The sequence below is a fragment of the Culicoides brevitarsis genome, chromosome 2 (assembly GCF_036172545.1).
Source record: "Culicoides brevitarsis isolate CSIRO-B50_1 chromosome 2, AGI_CSIRO_Cbre_v1, whole genome shotgun sequence".
Classification (NCBI taxonomy): Eukaryota; Metazoa; Arthropoda; class Insecta; order Diptera; family Ceratopogonidae; genus Culicoides; species Culicoides brevitarsis.
The window spans coordinates 42,214,706-42,236,056 of NC_087086.1; the positions used below are offsets into that span (position 1 = coordinate 42,214,706).

At 30.1% G+C, this 21,351-nt stretch overlaps 1 protein-coding gene across 1 annotated transcript in view; it reads right to left on the reverse strand.

Moving 5' to 3' along the window:
- Positions 1–21,143, reverse strand: part of LOC134832671 (large ribosomal subunit protein uL2) — a 76,132-nt gene extending 54,989 nt beyond the window's left edge. The window contains exon 1 of the mRNA XM_063846778.1: positions 21,132–21,143. The gene's annotated coding sequence lies outside the window, so the exon portion shown is untranslated. The remainder of the gene's footprint in view (positions 1–21,131) is intronic.
- Between the last annotated feature and the right edge of the window lie 208 nt (positions 21,144–21,351).

The window sequence follows — 21,351 nt, forward strand, 5'->3', positions numbered from 1 at the left end:
AGGACAATTTAATTATAAATTATGTATTCATCAACACACACTTTGTGATAAAAATATGAAAAAAAAAATCTCCTCGTTTTTTGTGTTTGTGCGCGTCACAAGTCAATTCCTGCCAAGTTATTAATGTCTATCTGATTATAATGATCCTCTTTCTCTCTCACAGCTTTTTTGTTCAACTTTATAAGGGGATGCAAATATTATGCAAGAGACAACAACAACATGATGTTTACTACCTCGAGAAAAAAAGATACAGAAATTAATCAAACAGGAGGCGATAACACACACACGTTCGATCGAAAGCTCTATTTTTTTTTGTCGAGAGTTGATGTCAACAAAAAGGGTGAAAACGCGGGTATGGGAAAGTGTAATTAAGAATTTTTTATAAACATCGTTCTTGTCGTGTCATTTTTATGTCGTTTATTACTTAATAATAAAATAAATACGCGAGCGATGCAATTTATCATCATCGTGTGTGTTTATGTCGTGACATTCTCCGTTCCGTAAGTTAAAATCGATGTAAGATGTAAAAATTGTACGAAAATTAGGGATTCATTCATTTTAATTAAATAGCATCTTTCTCGTTTGTCACCCATTATTAACACGCCGAAAAAAAATCAAATTGTCAAAAAATTGGGTAGGAGGAGAAGGGAAGTCTTGTTAATAAATCTAAATTTCTAAATTTTTATCTAACAAACACAAGAAAAGAAAAAAATCATAAAAGACTCTTAAAAATATCTATTCATCCATCCATTTAATTAAAAAATCCCCATTTTCACGTCTCCGTTCTTCCGCTTTCCGATCTGCGCTATGTAAATAAGTTTGTAAACAAATAATAAAAAATACATAAAAAAGCGACCAAAAGCGAGAAAAAAGAATGTTTAACCCTTTTTAAAATAATCGTATTATATTTTAGATGCTCAAGGGCTTATTTGCTCTTTTTTTGTCTTACAATTTTTTTTTTCGTATTTGTTGCACCGCGCCGTAAGGTACGTACGGAGAGAAAGGAAAGTGCGGCGAAAGGCGAAAAACGGGCGGGCGGCAAAAAAGTATAAATTAAAATTAATGGAAATAAAAGAGTTTAACTAAATGAATAATAACGTAAATTTATTCGTTAAGATGTTTGGTTGGGAAAAATGGTCGTTTTAGCATACACACAGAAGATATATTGGGTAGAAAAAGGGTCATTTGCGGTCTAATTATTTAATTACATGAGACAATGAACATTCGGGTATTTTTGTCTCCCTCTTAATTTTCGGAGACATTTTGGAAAAACTAACAACTTTGGGGATTTGATTTCGTCTTTCGTTTATTTTTTTACTTTATTTATTAATTGATTTAAAAGCAGCTAATTCAACCTCGATTCAAGTATCGAATTTCAACATACGTAAAAAATGTTAACCTAATGGTTGATTCAAGTTTACACGTTTTCAGTTTTGTATCGATGTGACGTGACAGTGCTTCGAAAGACGCACAGTTGAGTCGTCATATGAGCATACATATTTTTTGTGAAAAATATACATTTCGCATTTTATTTTTTATGTGATTCGTGAAAAAACAATGTAATATGTTTATTATAAATTTTATTATGTTATATCATATATATTATAACATTATAGTTTCTGAGATTTTTTCTTATCTCAAAATATAATATGAAATAAAAATATAAAAAAATAATAATATATATTAAAAATAGGTAATATATAAAAAATTTATATTATGTATTATAATACATATTTTTTTTATATTATATCATATTTTGAGATAAGAAAAAATTAAAGAATTTTTTTTTTTTTTTTGAAAAATAATCTTGAAAAATTCAAATTTTCGAGAAAATTTCATTATTTTCCTTCTCAATAAGATTATTTTTTAAAAAAGTTAAATAAAAATCTAAAATGTGAAATATACGAAATAATGTTTTAGGTTCAATATTTATATTTTATATTGTATATTATAAATATATATTTTATTTATAATATTATAATATGTTTTATATTATATTCAGAGATAAAAAAATTAATTTTTTTAAAATTAAAATTAAAATTAAATTTACAATTAAACATATTTTTTTTACAAAAAAAAGAAGTTCAAAATTTCGAAAAAAAATTTTTCTTCTCAAAATTATTTTTCAGTAAAAGTGTATTAAAAATTTAATATCGTGAAACGTATTTTTCTCACAATACCCATCAGAACTCATCAAATCAATGACAGTTGTAAATATCGTATTACTTTTGTAGTGTTTTTCTCTGTTTTGTATTTATTTGTTTGTCTATTCAAAACATATATATATCGTTCTCGACGACAAGAGTATCAAAGTAACTTCACTCTATTTAAATATAAATATGATAATATTTAACTAGCAATATAATGCATCAGTGAATCAATTCATTCGGTATAAACGCCAATAATTTTAGGTCTAAACGGAATAGATTCCCCCTTTTATTTTATATTTATTTATTTTCGTTCTCTCGTAAAATGTTTACCAGTCGACGATATATTAACAGTGCTCACATGACTCGATGTTATTGTTTTCAATGGGATTCCTTTTTTTTATTTATTAGAGGGTGTGTTTGTTCGGCAGTAAATTAAAAAGAAGATGAGCACGTCATTCAAGTATTTGCATTTTTTGACAAAAACATCAAAGGAAAAAATGAGGTTGATTAGAAAAAGAGACGAAGCAAAAACTTGTTAGAAGCCTACTTTGTAATCCAGTCTTCTTCGTCTTTTCTTCGTCTCATTCTTTTTTTTTTCATGACAATTTATTTTTATTAACCACAAAATTCATGTTTCAATTTTGTTCCTTACTTAAGCACTTACGCTACTGGTTTCTGCTCTCTCTCTAATTTATCTACGAAGCTGTACATGAGAATGTAATTATTATCGCGGCGCACAACTTGTTACAACACAGAAAATAAAATTGAAATAGATACTGTACAAATCGAAACATTTACAAAAGAGCTACATCGTATCGTACGTCGTACAATATTCCTCCTTTTATATTTATTTTTTGTGGTATTTATTTTGTCCTTGTTAGTTTTGCTCTCTATAACATGTACAAGTTGCCTTACACAAGTTTTTCACAATAAAAGGGCAACATATTCTAACAGTCGTCAGTCGCCAAGTGAAAAAAAATTCGTAGAAGGAAAAGCGCTGTGCTGAGTATTTCGTTGTACGAACGAGAAATAATCGATTTGTATGCTTGCACTTGATACTGTTTTTTTCGTCGTCGTCGTCTCTTTGCTGCCATTAAATGTTTGGCTATAGCCTCGCCTCGAACGAAGGCGGAGTTTAGGTATTTTTATTTTTGATTTTTTCCCCGCGTTTTCGAGCACGTCGTGTGTAGCTCTATCCTTTTCTTCGTGTTTTTAATAGTATTTTGTACATGTTTTTTCAGTGTTTCTGCTCATTTGTAATTGAAACGAGAAAAAAGGCATATAACTGATGTTTCTTTCTGTGGTTTTTTTTCTGTTTCACTGAATTGGAATTCCAAATTAGTTTGTCTGTGTGTCATACGAACGCACATACAGATGATATGGCTTAAGGAAAATTGGATATTCAGCAACAACAACAACAACGACGACGACGGGCGTCATGTCATACTACCATGAAAAAAATCCCGCTGCTTACTTAAATATTTTTCCCTCTGTGTCGTCGTTGCTTCTGTACGAGTTTAGATGAAAATAAGTTGCTTTAGCTGTTATGTGCGGTAGCAGTTTCTTGTTGTTTTGGGAAATATTGTATCGCATCAACAACAATAGGTATCGTATGCTCAGCGAGGTAAGTAGATATAAATGCTAGATGGATGAATGAAAATGTTCCACTTAGTACTAATGCCTGTTTTGGGGGATTCTGTAATAATAACAATCATGTACTTGCGTGTCATGGCAAATTTTTTCCTTTTTTGCTGAAACGTTATTTTTTCTCCCTTCTTCTTCGGAGCAAGTGAAAATGAGAGAAAATGTAGCAAAAGCCTGATGAGTAAACATATTTTTTTCTTTCTTTATGAGAAAATCAATAAAATCGAGTTCATTCGGCATTTTATTGCCCACAAAATATCTTGCATTGAATAAATTTGTCGGAGTTGAATGAAACTCGTATGTGGCTTCTTGTCTTTAGAGTTTGATTTTATGGCTTAAGAATACCTATCTTCAAAATGAGAACGCCACGAAGAAGTCAATATCAAATAGATAAGTTGTTGTTGTTATCATTTATGTGTAAAAATATAAAAGAAAAATCAATAAATTGGCTTCTTACTCTTCTTTCGTCGCTTCGTTGTACGATACAAAACACAAGACAACAAATGAAAATAACAAAACGCGTCTTTATCAACTCCGAAACGAAATAAATATGCAATCGCTATCTTAATGTCTTCCTTTTAATAAATACTAATAAAAACGGCTACAAAACATGGTTAAACCTGGTTTATACTACTACTTACTTCGATTCCATTTTTATTACATATTTTCGATTTTTGACAGAATTTTTTTTTTTAGAATTTTTATATTGAGTTTGCTCTACAAAATTTGTTGCTGAGAGGTAATCTCGAAAACTATACGTCTCAGAGCATATGTTTCATGGAGAAAAATGTTAGTTATGACGTGCTCGATGTTTTTCACAAAAAAAAATTGACGAATTTTTTTTTTTAAATATAAAAATTTTTTTAGAAGTTGATAACTTTAAAAATTTTGTTATTTTCTATTTTTTTAATTTTTTTTTTAAATTTGTTTTTAAATTTAAAAAAAATTATCAATATTTCAATTCATATTTTTTTTATTTTTTAAATTGTTAAATTTTATTTTTTTTTTAATTTCAAAAATGTTTTTTTTCTATTTTTTAAATTTTTTTTAATTTGATATTCCGAATCGGTTTTATCAATTTTTTGTTATTTTACGGGTGTGTCGATTCCCCACAAATATATAAAATTATTTAATTTAATGATGTTGATAATATGCCGAAACAAAAAAAAAAACTTAAAAAATTACAAAATAACATTAGTTTTCGAATGTTTAACAATATATTTTATGTGAAAAAAAATATATTTAAATATATTGATTTTATAAACTCACACATAATACACTCTCTCGTGTGTGATGAATAATAAAAACCACAAAAATATCTCTTGTTATATCCCTTGTTAGCTAAAGTATTTTTTGATGTTTTAAACTCGATGTTTGCTCATTTTATTATTAATTCGTTAAATTTGCATTTTAGTCATCTCTCTCGCACATTTTTTTCTTGTCTTTCGGCGAATTGAAAAAAATAACTTTTTTTTGTAAGTCTAATTAATTTATGAAGACATGCCTCGCGATAAGCGACAATGATGAGTTACAGTCGTCATATCATCGAAGGAGTTTGACAAAGTAGTTTTGCTGCCGAAGATTAGCAGTTTTAAATATTTTTTTGTTTTTTTTTTCGCCGTGTAGAAGCGTGAGAACATTCACTAATCCCTCGTGTTAAATATTTTCAATGATTCATAAAAATGTCGGTCGATTGCTTTTCAATAAGTTTTTAATATTAAGACAGTAGCTGAAAACATCACAAAACATGACTTTCTTGAAAGAACAGGAAAAAAAGAGTTCTATTCGGCATCTCATTAACAACACCCGAACACGAAACACAAAAAATCAATATCACGATGTCATTAAGATAATTTAGTTGCTATTAAAAAGAGAAGATTCGACTGTCAAACTAGATCTTCCGTCTTTTTGAACGACACAAAACAACGACATAAATGAAGAAAAGAATGAAAACGGGAGCAGAAAACGATTAAAACTTAATTATCTCGTTTGATCTCGATGCCGATCTCGATTTCGGCAATATTTTGGATCAATAAATCGTACAATAATGTGTCATCTCATAAAATAAAAATAAAAAACCCGATCAAAGCCAATTTTTGAGGTAAAATTGAATGTTTTGAAAGCACCTGCGATGTTTCGTTGCTCGCTGCTCAAACAAACAATTAGAATATTGCCTGCTAAAAGTACGTTAAATATTTTGTTGTTTGTTTGGCATTTATTTATGGCGCAACACGCGTTATTATTAACAAAAATGGCTGGGTTTGTTCATGTCAATTGCAATTATGTTCCTTGCGACGTACATACAATTACACAAGTTTCTCATGATTTCCCCTCATTTTTCGTATCCTTATTAATAATAAGTAATAATATGAAAATGTCGCTTAATTAGTACCGAAAAAAAGAAATGAAATATCTAAATGACGGCAATAAGGAAATTTTGTTGGACAAACAAACGAAAGTAATTACAACTAATTGTTCCTTGGAGCACAATTTCAGTTTTTTTTTCGAGTGTGTTATATGGCTTGGTTTGGATTGATTGGAATTCAGTCACATAATCGCCTCTTGAAACATTTTTTTGCCGCTGTTAACTAAACAAAACACGTAATTGAAGTACAAACAATGTAACTCTCCTACAAAAAAATGATTATTATTGTACTTCTTATGGAAAAATAAAGTACTTACCAACAAAAATGGAATCCAGAAAGTGGGCAGAAATTAATCTAGCAACATTTCAAGTACTAACTTTTTAAATATTTAACAGCTCATACATTTTTATAGGTATTTACACACATTTACATAACAATATTTGCAGACACTTAACTTTTTCTTCGTTTCAGAGAGGCATGACGAGTAACTTTATGATCAACTCAACCAATTATCGGGCAGTTAATGATGTTTTATGTAAATATTTGGTTGCAATAACAAGCCATTAACTTGTGAAAAGACACTTTCTACCACGAAAATTCGCTCCAAAGTCTCCAAAAGTACCTGAAAGAAGAAAAAAACCAAAGAATTAAAATCAAAAGATAACCAACGAGAGAACGAAATTTCATGATAACAATCAAAAAACCGCATACACATGTCAAGCCATGAATTTTTTCATGCATCCGAAGGACTTGAACTGCGCTGCACATAATAAAATGAAAACAATGCGTGTTAAGAGAAGAATCGCACAAATAATGCATTATTCTGACGCCATTTAACCAGCAATGTAAGCATCTCATCTTATCTTACACGGACCCATACACACGATGATCACGTAAGAACTCGTCTCGATCATGCTTTGTATTTTTTTTTATCTTTTTGGCATCGCATCGCCTCTGGATCTTCATGTTCATGCGCAATTTGGACAATTTATAAGATGCTTGTTTACCATAAATGGATCAGATCGCAACGACGAACACAAAAAAGAGCTGAAAAAGAACAAGAAATGGTGCAATAAAAGCGCCTTTTATAACGATCAACACACAAAGGTGACACAAATTTAATAATAATAATGATAATAAGACAAAACCAAAAGAAGGAGTTAAAAAGTTCGTCTTATGATGAACGTCGTGAAGGAAGTTAATATAAAAGAGATTACACAGAACGCGTGTGTTTGGAAAACTTATAATAAAATAAAAATTATTGTTGTTGGATTGTTTGTCGTCGTCGTTGTCGTCGTGTATAAATATTCTCCTTCATTAAATTGTTGCATGTTAAAAAGATAATAAATGTTAAAAAGTGTTTTCATGTAACTTTTACTAAGAGACTTAACTTTGCGACATACCTCGTCTCTCGTGTGTGTTATGACAAAACGACAACATTAGAAAAAAAAAAATTTAAAGAAGGAGTGTGTTATTTTTTGCTTCTACAGCATGGAGTGTCTCAAAGATGACAATAATCATAAAAGAGTAATCAACTTAACATAAGAGTGTTGTCAAAAAATGTGTTTTAAGACAATCGACGGTGATAATTTTCTCGGTTTGTCTTCTTAATGACATAATATTTCATTATTTTTTATATTTTTCAGCTCTCTGGATACCTTTTGATGTCTACTGAATATCGCAAAAGTTGATATTTACCTAAAAAAAATCATAAAAATTAAAAAATGCGCTTTTGTGTAAAATAACGCAATATTTTTCTTACCGAATGTTAATCGTCACATCACTCAACATTACCTTTCACGTGTTAGAAACATGAAAACTCCTCGATTCTCGGAACTCCAAAGAAGTCGTCGCTTGTCAACATTTCATCAAAACAACAAAAAAACAAAATTTCGGTCAAACTTGGGTATAAATAAAAAAAACTCGTGCTCATGTCATAGTAACGCAAAATTTATGTTCTACTTAACTTTTATTTAACTTCCAATTTATCTTCCCGTCCCTCGATGCGAGTCAAACTTCTATCTATCTACAAACAATCAGAAAATAAGTGTAACGTAAAAAAAATCAATATGGTCAAGGAAAGGCATTGTCAAGCATATGTCCATCTGTAATTGCTGTCCCTCAATGCGATGACGACTGAAACGAAAAAAAAAATGTATGTGAAGTGAATAGATCATGATCGGATTATTTGATACCATTTTTATTGAATTTTGTCCTTTTTTCCTCGACTTTAGCACCAGCAGGGACATCGAAAAGCAATAAAAGAAAGTCTTGTGTCACATATTGTTGTTACTTTTAACTACAACAGTGTAACGGGGCGATGGTAAATCTTCTTCAACGGGCAACGAGCACATTGGAGGATGAGATACACAATTCAATTTAGTTCGAGTGCGAAATAAAAAGGAGATTATGTTTTACAAACGAACGACAACATATCGGTTGGCAGGAAATTAACTCACATCCCGTGCGATTTTTTGGCGAATTCAGTCTTTAGAGCTAAAATGATTCAAAAAATTAAGAAAAAAATTAATTTTAGGGATCAAAACCTACCTGATGAAAAATTTTTGGCCTGAAAATCATTAAAATTGACCCTCTCTACGAAATGCATCCCATACGCAAGAGACACGAGAAGAGATTTAAAAAGAAATCTAATTTCGCTCCGTGCATTGTTTGGTGTCTAAATGCGTAATTGGATTAAGGATTTTGGAAAATTGACTTTTGCACTCTTTTGTGTTCATTTCCGTTCCTCGCATCTGTTGTCAGCAACTCAATTTCGGGACTCCATTAAAATTTTCTTATCTACCCAACGAGAGACAACACAATAACACGTTTAATGTCTTGTCTAGCCATTCGATTCCTTCGAGAAACAATGATTTCTGTGATATAAATTGATAAAAAAAAACAATCAACATGATAACAAGGGTTTCAAATTTTTCTTACCTGACGACTTGATCTCATAAATCTTCGTTTTTTTAGTGCTTCAACACACAAAACAATGCAAATATTTTTCTCGTTGTCGTCGTCATTCATCGTCATACGAAAACTAAAAAAAAAAATTTAACACAAAAACGAGACTCCATTTAACAACAAATTAAAAATAAATACAAGAGTTAAGTAAAAATGCTTGTAATAAGATACAATAAACATGCAAGTTGTTTGCGCTGTGTGCGTGTTGCCCCGTATGTGTTGACCAAAATGAATATCAAAGAGCGGCAAGTTGACGGCGATACAAGCGAGCAACCGTAAATGTGTTAAAGGAGACGACGGAATGTTTTTTCGTGTAACTGGATGAGATTCTAAAACTAACAATTTTTCATCTTTAATTAGTGCGAGCGACGAGCGAAAAAAAAAATGTGTCAATTTTGTACATTGACAAATGTTTGGCGGTACAATTAAAAATAATAAATTTCGCCAACATTGTTATTTGTCGCGTTCAATAATGAGAGAGGCGTTGTTCCAACAAGAATTTTTGTAGTAAAACATTTGTTTTTGAATGAGTATTTTTAATTTTTTTTTAAACGAACGCATTTCTTAATGATTGTTCATGTGTATTTTTTTTCTATTTTCAGAGACAATCTTTTTTGGCAACCGTCAAAGTCTTGAATGTTTATCACTCACAGTTGTTTGAACATGAAAAATATGTGATAAAAGACTCAAGTACATGTGTTTGGCACACAAATAACATCTAAAAGTCTATTATTTCGCATACATTAGAGACGACGAGAAAACATCGCATCGAACACAAAGGCAAACAATGCGAAAGGAATTTTTTTGCGACGTCAACGACGAAAATGTCGAGCTGCGAAAAAAAATCTACCAGATGCAAAATTGCATTTTCATGTGTTGTTTTATGCCTTGTCGAACACATTGAATAAAAATGTTCGTTCTTGTTCCAAATCGTCGTAATTATACAAGACACAACCTCACGTTGACGACGATGAACGACGACGAACGACGAGTTGCACAATAAAAATTTAAATAGATGACAAAAAGATGACCCTCTGCTGCAGGTCATCGATAAAGATAAATTTCGCTCGTCTAACGGCTTCTGAATGAAAATTCGCGCTGTGAAAGAAAATAATTATTGTTTCTCTGCAGTCGAGTCGTGATGCATTTCTGCGTATAATTAACATGACCCTGATGGCGAAAAAAAAAATGAACGTTTAATGAATGACTTTGATGCAAAAATGTGACACATCTGATGGATAAGTAGTGCAAAGAAATAGTTTTTTTTTGCCTTTTCTCTTCGACGATGATTAAAATAGTGACGAAATGCGTGCTAAATGTTTCAAATTCTTGTGTGTCTTTGAAACGAAGTCACACTTTTTCAATCAAAACAGACGAAAAACAGACATTCCGTACCCCATGCTGTTACAAAAAAAGAGATATTATCAGAAAATGTGTTAAAATCTAATAAATAAACATCATAATATCACTTACATTTAGCTCGATACGGGATGCAATTTACGTTTCAATCTTGATCTGTCCCTCATCCCAAAAAAAAAACAACGAGCTGCGAGCTAATAAAATGAAGATACTTATCAATAATAACATTAGGATCACTTTATTTGTCGTCTCGGACCATTTTTAATTTGAGCACAAAACGAAAACTGGAAAAGAACAGAAGTTAAAACGTTTTCTGTGTTTCAATTTTATTTTTTTATTTGTTTTGTTCATGTTTGATATTTACTGCGACGAATTTTTTGTTTCATCACTCAGATTAGATTTTTTTTTATAATTAATGTTCGTTTTTTTTTTTCGTTACAGACTTGAATGAATTCATTCATTGATCCTGTTGATGTGATGTAAGATGATAGATATACAACAAAAAAATCAAAGATGGAGACAAAGACAAACCAAAAATGTTTTCGGTAGCTTTCTGTCAATCAATTCAATGTTTTTTTTGTATTTAAAATTCATTTTCGGATTATTTCGTTGATTGTCTATTAAAAAAAAGTGACCTTTAAGTTCCATGGTCGAGCTAATTGTCGAGCACATAAATTTAAATTTAGTCCATAAAATGTAATTTCTAAACATAATAAGATAATTATAAGCCATTATTATGTCGAAATCAATTTAAAACTTGAATGATCACCCTGTTCAGTGGTAAACTGTTGTTTAGAGACCAACCAATACACACACGAGGGCATTGAAGTTGATTAAAGTTGACAGATGATCATCGGTCCCGCGTACATGTTCAAATGTTAAATTTATTATCATGCCCGTGGATGATGATGATGTGGTCAATAATGCGATGGTCGTTGTAATTATTGCCATCAGCTTAATATTATAATTATATATATATGGAGCAGAGTTTCTGGTTCATGTTCCGTTTATTGGAAAAATATCATAAAACGCCATCGTGTTGTTGTTTTAAAATGCATGCGTTTGTTTTTCTGTATACGTAGCGGTCTAATATTAGCTAACCGCATAGCATGTGTCTGTACAAGTGTGATACATAAACCAATCATTTTCGAGCTGATTGTTCAAAACTAATGTAATTAAAGGGCTTTATTGTATTTTGTGTGTTTTTATGTTCATAGTTTTGTTCGTTCAGTTTTTCGTTGAATGGTCGATGAAATGACGAATGGCGGAAATATTTTTAATTTCATTCGATTTTTAATTGAATTTTTTGAAATTTCATTCTTTTAAGGTTGGAGCGCCTTTGGTTGGATGAAAATCAAAAATAAAGCCCAAAATTTTTGAAAATAAAATGAGGGCAAAATAAAAAAAAAAGTTTTGAAATACTATTTTCATACAAAATGATAAAAATTCAACCCATTTTTGAGCGTTAACTAATATTTTTGATTTTTTTAACCATCTACTTTGAGATTTTCTATATTAAACAATATTTCAAGATATTTCATTTAAAAATAAAGAAAAAAAATATAAAAATTAACTATAAAAAAAAATTGATAAATAAATTCAATAATTAATTGAAAAATATTTTTAGTGAAGCAAATTTATGTTAAAATATGATTTTCGAAACAAAAATTAGAAAACTTTTTTTTTTTAAATTTTTAATTTTTACTAATTTTTTTTTTGAAAATCGTATTTTAACTTAAATTTTCTTTCCAAAAAATATTTTTCATAAAACTACTGAATTTATTTTTAAAAATTTTTTGACAGTTATTTTTTTTTATCAAATTGATGATTTAAATATAAAATATTTTACCTTAAAGTAAAAAGTAAAAAAAAACATCAAAAATATTATTTAACGCTCAAAAAATTGTTCAAAATTTATCATTTTGTATAAAAAAAAATATTTTAATTTTTTTTTATTTTAAAAAATTTTGGATTTCATTATTGATTTAAAATTAAATCCTTAAAAAACAAAAAATATTCAGATTAAAATTTGTTGAAGCTTTTAACAGAAAACTTTCCTTCAGAGTCCTATCAATAAAATTAATAACTTCTTTCGCTTTAATGCTCATGCCTTTCCATTTTTTTTCTCCTCATACACCTTGCTCTTCTTTCACTCCGTTCCATTGCCTCATCTGTTTCCCGCAACAACAACAAAATGAATTTTTTGCTTCTTTCAACTTGACTCGATCTTGTTATCTTGCTTTCTTGTAGATATTTTTTTGCTTGTAACGACTTGTAGTATCTACAGACGAGCGAAAAAAAATGTACAATTTTTTCTTGTTTCACTTTATTACAAGAGAGGAGCGAACAAACTTGAAAAGTTTTCAAGAAAATGCGGCAGTTTTGTTCGCTACTACTCCTTTTCTCTTCATCTTTCTCTTTTACTGTTTTTTTCTTCTGTAGCTGAAATTCACTTGACAACGACGAGATGTGCGCAAAAAAAGTTAACACAACAGAAGACATGTCAAAAATGGACTGCATTTTTTTTGCTGCTTCAGTATCATCATTAATATGGCGGAACAACAATTATAAATGTTGGCGATATTCGATAAATAAACGTTTCGAGAAGGAGAGAGACTACTTGAATATTTGTCTTGATGTGTTTTTTCGGGGGAACAAGAACACGAACGAAGATGAATGGTCAACTTCCTTTTTGTGTTTTTCTCTCTGTTCGTCTCGAGATAACAAACAATGTTTGACCAGTAGTTTTTTTTTCTTTGGATCAACGTTGATTGGCATGTGGTTAGAAGACTTTTATCTAAGAAAGTAGTTTGTTGCTTGTTTGACATCGAATGTTACTTATGTTTCCCCTTCTTGTTCACCGCACTCAAAGTTTCTTCTTTTTTTTAGGAGTAATTGACTTAAAAAACGTTCGTTCTCTGCCTCCCACGATTTAATCGACAGGGAAAAGAAAAAGTTTCTTCCGTACATTAATTATGGATGATGATACTCCTGTCATCTTGTCCAACTTCTTGTATTTCTTTAATTGACTTTTCAAGACGACGACAGTTAATGGACACTTTTAAACCGAGATTTTTATAAATTTTTGATGATGCTTCGTCGGAAAAAGTCCGAAAACTCGAAACATCTCATAAAATGGTTTTATGTATAATTTAGCAAAAAAAAAAAAAAAAACGACAAGACTTTATCTGCATTTTACAACAACAAGCAGCGAGCGTTCACTTAAAAAGGAAATTCATTGCCGTGATGATGTTAAAAATAAATGCTTCGCTTATCCAACAAGAAAAAAATATTTATACAATTTTTTTATTGCCACACAAAAAAAAAGAACAAGAACAAAAGATTGGCGAAGAGATAACGATGAGCGCCATTTTATTATTATTATTGTTGTGCACTGGATGCTGAATTCAGTAGCTGCTATAATATATAAAAATATAATAATAAATAGCAAATATGCTTCAGAACAGCAGCAGAACTGCCTTTTTTCTGCGCTTCTCTCGTACACGTAAAAAACGTTGAGACACGAAAAAATAACTCTATGGGCGAAAAACGGGTTAGATTGATCCATTAAGGGATCAGGTTGACCCCTCAGGAGTCAAATTGATCTCTTAAAGGAATTTTTTGATCCCTTAATTGATCAATTTGCTCCATTAAGGGATCTATTTGACTCTTGAGGGGTCAACCTGATACCTTAAGGGATCAATCTGACCCGTTTTTCGCCCATAAGGAACAAAACATAAGCAGCAAGCAGGCAAGGAGAAGTGCACATCACATCATTTTATTATTATTATTGTTATATATTATTATTTCAATGCAACGACTGCACAACAAAACAAGCAACGAGCGAGAGAGAGAGAATAAGGCGAAAGAATGGCAAGTAACAAAAAAATACAATTCATGCTTCGACTTCGTCGTCTTCGTTCCATTCGCTCATGCTCATGTAATAAGGCTCATTAAGTAAAATTATGCGGCGCCGCCAATATGTACAATCCCATCAATTCATACGACGTCTCGTGCATTGTATTTTTTTTTTCTTTCTTTTTTTTTCGCATTCTCAACTCACAACTTATTACATTATGTTATTTTGTGTTGTTTGTCAAGTTAGTAGCAGCAATTATTCTGTACCTATGTACTGCGGAATAGCCAGTAAGGTCGAGAGAAGCCATTTTGTCGATTTGCCGTTTATGGATCGATGTTAATCAATGCAAAGATGCCTGCTTCTGAGCAATTTCCCAAGATACTCGAGAAGTATGAGCAAGAAGGCGGGCAAATCAATCAATAAAGAAAACTCTCAAACACTCAATAAAAAAAAAATGCAAATCGGAAAAACTTTCGTACTACAAACCAATATTTGTCTTGGCAAAACACTCGGAAAAAAGTAATAAAAAACGCTTGAACAAGCGAAATGTCAGAGTTTCTAATTTAAAATGTCTTTAAAAAAGTTTTCCGGTACGTATTGATGCTTTTTCCTCGCGCTCAAGTATAGGAACTGATCTGCATATTTTTCAAATTACTTTTCTTCTTTTAGGTTTTTTTTCTCGTGCCTTATAGATTTTTAAGGAAAATCGTTAAACATCATTAAAATTACGACAGGTTGATTTTTTTTTGTAAAATTCAATTTCAAGGAAAAAAATTTTTGTTTTTATTTTACATGCAAAAATATATCATTTTTGGTGCATTATCAACTATCAGCGAAAACGCAGTAGAAACAGCAGAAGCGTGTTTATGTCAGCGTGCTAAAAACATAATTTTAAAATTTATTGCAATCGCACGTGTTTCAAATTGTTTTATGATGTGCTTTTTGAACACCACTCTTTTCTAATCATCATTGCATTATTTTATATTATATGAGCGAGACAGAGACTCTTTTTAAGTGGCAATCCACACAGGAGTTCCGTTTGCGTTCTTTCCATATATGAAATTTATATTCAAAAATTTTTATAGTTGGCTATAGAAAAGAAAATAATGCAAAAATTTAACAAAGCGTGAAAATTTAACAGCTTTTTGTCATCACATAATTTTCTGTTAGTCGGAACAAACCACATTATTATGGCGCATCAATAACCCCTTTTGTCATATTTTACACTACGAGTCGCCTTCTTGTTATTATTGTATTATGATAATAACGCCAACTATCGCTGTGAATGGAAAATTTTAGTACGAAATAAGGAATAATAACAGGAAATCAGTGTTATTTTAAAACGTTTGCGCGGCGCCCACAAAATTATATTATGGCAAGGTATTTTTGATAACAGGATTTCCGCAATGTTTTCGTAAAAATATTGATTTTTGAACAAATTTTTAATCTAATCGATCATTTATGATTCAAATTTGACAAATATTTGTAAACAACAAAAAATATAAAAATTCACTCAATATATATAAAGTTGAAATTTTATGCTCGAATGTTAAAATTGTTTGTCAAATCTTGCTTGAAATGGATAAAAAATATTAAAAATCAGAATTACTCTAATTTATCATTTTTAATCATTTTATAACTCAAAACTGCCAAAAAAATTTAAATTGAAAAAAAAAAATTTTTTGACATAGTTTTGTTTTGAAAACCAAATCAAGAGAAAAACTAAATCAAAAACTATGTCAAAAACTGTGTCAAAGCAATTTTTGTCAAATCTTGCTCCAAATGGATAAAAATTTATCAGAGGGCTCTAATTTATCATTTTTAATCATTTTATAACTCAAAACTGTTAAAAAATTGAAACTGAAAAAAAAAATTTTCTTTGACATAGTTTTGTTTTGAAAACCAAATCAAGAGAAAAACTAAATCAAAAACTATGTCAAAAACTGTGTCAAAGCAATTTTTGTCAAATCTTGCTTCAAATGGATAAAAATTTATCAGAGGGCTCTAATTTATCATTTTTAATCATTTTATAACTCAAAACTGTTAAAAAATTGAAACTGAAAAAAAAAATTTTCTTTGACATAGTTTTGATTTGAAAACTAAATCAAGAGAAAAACTAAATCAAAAACTATGTCAAAAACTGTGTCAAAGCAATTTTTGTCAAATCTTGCTTCAAATGGATAAAAATTTATCAGAGGGCTCTAATTTATCATTTTTAATCATTTTTAACTCAAAACTGCCAAAAAATTGAAACTGAAAAAAAAAAATTTTCTTTGACATAGTTTTGTTTTGAAAACTAAATCAAGAGAAAAACTAAATCAAAAAACTAAAAACTGTCAAAAACTGTTGCTAAATTTATCATTTTTAATTTTTGAAACTGCATTCGTTGTTAATCTTGCTCCAATTATATCAGAGGGGCTCTAATTTATCATTTTTAATCATTTTATAACTCAAAACTGCCAAAAAATTGAAACTGAAAAAATTTTTTTTCTTTGACATAGTTTTGTTTTGAAAACTAAATCAAGAGCAAAAAACTGTGTCAAAAACTGTGTCAAAAACTATGTCAAAAACTGTGTCAAAGACATTTTTGTCAAATCTTGCCTTTTATAATTTATTTTTAAACATTTGAAACTGAAGTGCAAATGAAGGCTTAAAATAATTTAATAATATTTATGAAATTTGGATTCTGAACTGTAACATTAAATTTTTTTTTAAAGAAAATATTTTGAAAGTTATATTTTTATTAACAATCAGATACAATATGAAAATTTCGAAATTTTAACAAATTTTGTATCTAATTTATCATTTTTCAACAAAATCGTTACATCCAACCTTTTATTATATTTTCAAACATTTCATGATGAATTTTTACAAAAAATGAAAAAATCAATTAAAAGAAAGAATATTTCAACTTTCACTCACCCGTGTCCTCGTACATGTCATGTGAAACTTCAATAAATCAAATTTTTACCGAAAGTCGAGTCGAGCTTGTTCATGAATCGAGTCCTTTCAAAAAAACATAAATTTCAACAAATATCGCTTCTCTCTTACACTTGCTAGCCTCTTTCGAGTCGAAGAACACGAATATTGTAATGCATGTTGTTGTTTGATATTGTTGTTTAATATTATTATTTTATTAAATTGTGCGCCTTTATATTCTTCTCTCTTTTTTTTTTGCTGCTGTGGCTGTTGTCGTGTTGTTATCCGCCACATGAACAACTAAAGCCTACAGAATAATAATCAACTGAAGCAAAAAATGAAACAATAAAGAGTGTACTTCTTAATTTATTCTGGTTTGAACCAATGCGATTCGCCACGCCATATTAATATCACACAACAACACAACACAAAAGACGAACAAAAAGGCCTTTTAATCGTTGTTGCCATGTTTATTTTTATCCTTTTTCTCTGCTAAGCGAGTGGATTTGCAATACAAATCAGGTATACATAACGCAAAAGTTAACATTATAACAAGAAAACATTACAATATTAATATATATGGTAAAAAACGTGTAAATTAACATAAAACAAGCGAAGATGAATATCGCGGCATCGATTGTGTCGATTTAATGCAAATAAGTTTTTATTTTATTATTATTTTTAAAATGTATATTAAAATTCGTCTCTCTTTGCGTCTCTTCCACAGATTCACATAAGGCATCAGAAGCTAAATTGGTGCGATTTGGCATGGCGTGAAACAACCAGAAACACAAAACTCCCACAAATTCGAAGCAATTTCTCGTTTTTTTTGACGAAAAACGTTCCTGCCTAATGTCGCCGCTCAATCTCTGAATGGAGCTTCTTATTTACAATTGAACTTTTTTTCATCCATTGAACAGAAATTTGAATTTTAAAATGGATTGTTCATTTTTTTTTCGCGAATCATTGCATGCAGTTAATAATATTGCGAGGTAACACGTGCGAAATGTTTGCAATTAAAAATAAATGTTTTTTCGTAGGTTTTCTTGCGTCGATGACAATCTCAGGAGAACTTGTCAAAGTCGATTCTGGAGTCGATCAATGGAGAAGTTTCAGAACGCAGCAGAAAAAAGAGTAAAAGACGTCGCTTAATTAGCAATTTAAAACAGCGCGCAACAATTAATTCTTTTTAATGTGACAATTATAACCGAACGCTATTAGTACGTTTTATTGCCAAGCTTTTTTTTTCAGGTCATGTCGAAGAAGCAAATGGCAAGAAGCGAAAGGGGGCATGCACTCACATCTTTAAATGTTCATTTCCTTGCCTTCTTACACTATTAATCTTGATATTTATTGCACTTTGCAATGAGAGAGCGAAAAAAATGGCGATTTAAATAATATTTTTTTCGTTGTTGCTGTTATTCGTTGTTAATGTTCGGTCTATGACATTAAAAAAAATAATAAAAAAATAAATTTACTATAAATAATGGTGAGCTGCAGAAGAATTATTATTTAAATCGGTGCTGCCTGACTTTCTTTCTCTACATATTTTCACTAAAAAAAATTGTTATTTATTTATTTTGTTTCATTTTCGGCAATTAGCTCGCTAAAAGAATGAAACAGATGCAATTTGAGTAATTTAGAACAAAAGAATTTCTTTTCTTTTAAAGGCGCTCTCTGTTCAAGACACAAAATGCAAAAACAAAGGAGGTCCGTTTCTGGCAAATGAAAAGAAATTTAAATAAACAGTCGTAAAAAAAGTGAAACACGAGACTTTGTGAAAATATTTTTTGGGAGGGTGTGCAAACCCCTGCGGTGCAGAAAATTTCTAAAAAGCCACACAACGACTTTCCGTTTCGTTTTGTCCTCCGCATTCGAGTCGTTATGTAAATAAATGGTCGTTCAAAGAGAAAAACAAACACGTGTTATCAATATAATTAATGATACATTTGCAAGACGACACAAAAAGTCCGTAACTGCGTTTGATTTGAAAGTGATTTTTCTTTTTCTTCTTCGTGATGTTGTGACATTAATATCCTCGACACACAATGAGGGGGTGATTTTTTTTTTGTAACAATTCTCATTCGTGATTAGTTTCAGTTTGTTAAGAACAAGCAAATCGAATTTCATTGTTTTGTGTAATCCTCTGACGCATGTCGATTGTCGTCTTTCTGCGATATAATTATCTAAAATTTACAAAAGAAAAGAAAAAAAATGAACATCATTCAAGCAAGCAAGCAGAAAATCGACTTTGGGCCCATAAAGAACGCAAAAAACGGCGGTTAAAACACCACGAAGTCAATAAATAAAATGATAAGCTTACCATTTTTTGATTTATACGCATATTATTTTGATCCAGTTCCTTCGTTTTATTCGACTGTGTGTTTCTGCTAATGTTCACGAAAAAAGGACAAAAATTTTCCGGGATGTCTTTTTAACTTTTTTTACAACTTTGTATCATTTCTTGTCTCGTAAGTGCATTTTTGTCGAAGAAAAAAGTTGAAAAAATCCCTTTCGAACGATTTTTTTACGGGAAATGCTAAAAAACGAAAGAAACATAAGTCAAACATTAATAGCATGAAAAAAAGATTGTGACATTATTCTTGATACCCAAAATCTCATATTATTATTATTATATTTCTTTTATTTTTATAACGTTTGTGCGTTTGTATGGAAAAGTGTCATCTATTATTGCGTGTAGAGGACACGAAACAAACCCCTCATGGAGCATTATATTAAGCATGATAAACATTATTTTGTCCCGTCATCCAATTTTGTCGTTTTTTTTTCTCTTCTGTGAGGCAACATATCATCTGAATAAAATAATATTTTTGAGAAGTGATTTACCTTTTTTTGCCTTCTCTTCGTTTTTTGAAACTTTTTATGTTTCGGCAATATTGCTGATTTGGCGATGCGAAGAGAGACACAGATTGTTTTAGAGTGCTATTTAAATTTATGACACTTTTTGTACATATAACATCCGAAAAATAAATATTTCTCTATTATTATTTATATTTATGGATTTATATTGACTTTTGAATATTGAAACCAATTTATTTCGTCACACAACAATTTTTAACTTTTAAATTGACTTCAATTGACAATCGTCTTCTTTTTCTTCTCTCTCGACGTGAATTAACATACCCTCCAATATTTAATGCACTTTTGTCGGAAAACAATGAAAATTCATGTAAAAGCAAATTCCTGATCCTTTTAATCCAACTGGTTTACAATCTTTTTTAGGAGACATACGTTCACGTACGAGACACGAAATTTGCATATGAAATTCATCAAGAAATGCCAACGAGACTTTCACAATAATAAAAATCTAATCTCCTTTTTGTTTGCCTTGTTGATGATGCTATGACAAAGTATGTTGGGTGAAGAGCTGACATTATCAAATAAATAAAAAATCTAATCCATGTCATTGTTAGTTGTGCACGCATTTCGAGCCCTATGTGAGACGACAAACTGAATAATGTTGAATTCCAAATTTACACGAGTATTTACAAATGTCCCTTTCATTATATTTTTATGTTGATGTCGATTGCAGTTTCTTCTATTTCTCTCTCCTGTTTAAAAAAAAATTGAATTGAATTAAGATTTAACGAAAGTTTAATTAAGATTTTCTTACCTCACGGCATCAAATTGATCTGAATTTGTTACTTTTTGAAGTAAGGTCGCTCCAAATTTTTGTAGTATATGTTCCATATACTACTTTGTTTTTGGTGCACAAAAAGGGCCCATTTTGTGAAACGCCGGCCTAAAAACATCGAAAAATTGTCAGAATCAAAGGCGGTAAGGTGCTAAACGACAGTAAACATTCCAAAGAATTCGAATTGAGGCAAAGAATCTCCCGACTTGAACAAAAAAATCTGGGGCCCTTCAAAAAATTTTTTTTTTTCAAAATTTGTTTTTTTTTCAAATTTTTTTTTTTTTTTTTTAAAAATTTAAAAAAAAAAATTTTTTTTTCAAAAATTTAAAAAAAAAAATTTTTTTTTTCAAAATTTTTTTTTTTCAAAATTTCAAAAATTTTTTTTTCGCCTGTACATCGGAAACGCAAAATTTAGAAAACGTCCAAAACAAA